Raw genomic sequence first — 423 nt, 5'->3', positions numbered from 1 at the left:
TTCACTTGTAGCATTTAAAATATTCAATTTAATTTTTTTATTTATTTGGACAAAATAGTATAGCCATTTATCGGTTCTCAGCAATAACATGAAAATAATTATCGGCTTATCTGTAATGAACAGAATTCCAGTTGTTTCCAAGGTGGCCACTGAGTGAACTGACTTGTATTAAAGCAACTTTGGTCCCCCTCTACGTCAGCTTTTCAACTCTTTTGAAGAGATTATTAAGATTATTTGAGTTAAGCCAAATACAGTTTTAGAGTTTTTAGCGAAAATAAATTCTGAAAATCTGTTATAATTTAGTCCTAAATGTTCTCGCCATGAAAATAGCCACAGAAGCTGGTATGGCAACAAACAAACAAATGTCAACATTTCGGTCTCCATAGAGTTTTTTTTTTTTTTTTTTTTTGCGATCAGATTCAT

This window comes from Sinocyclocheilus grahami, unplaced genomic scaffold (genome assembly GCF_001515645.1).
Source record: "Sinocyclocheilus grahami isolate Dianchi unplaced genomic scaffold, SAMN03320097.WGS_v1.1 scaffold3858.1, whole genome shotgun sequence".
Classification (NCBI taxonomy): Eukaryota; Metazoa; Chordata; class Actinopteri; order Cypriniformes; family Cyprinidae; genus Sinocyclocheilus; species Sinocyclocheilus grahami.
This window is presented reverse-complemented; position numbering follows the sequence as displayed.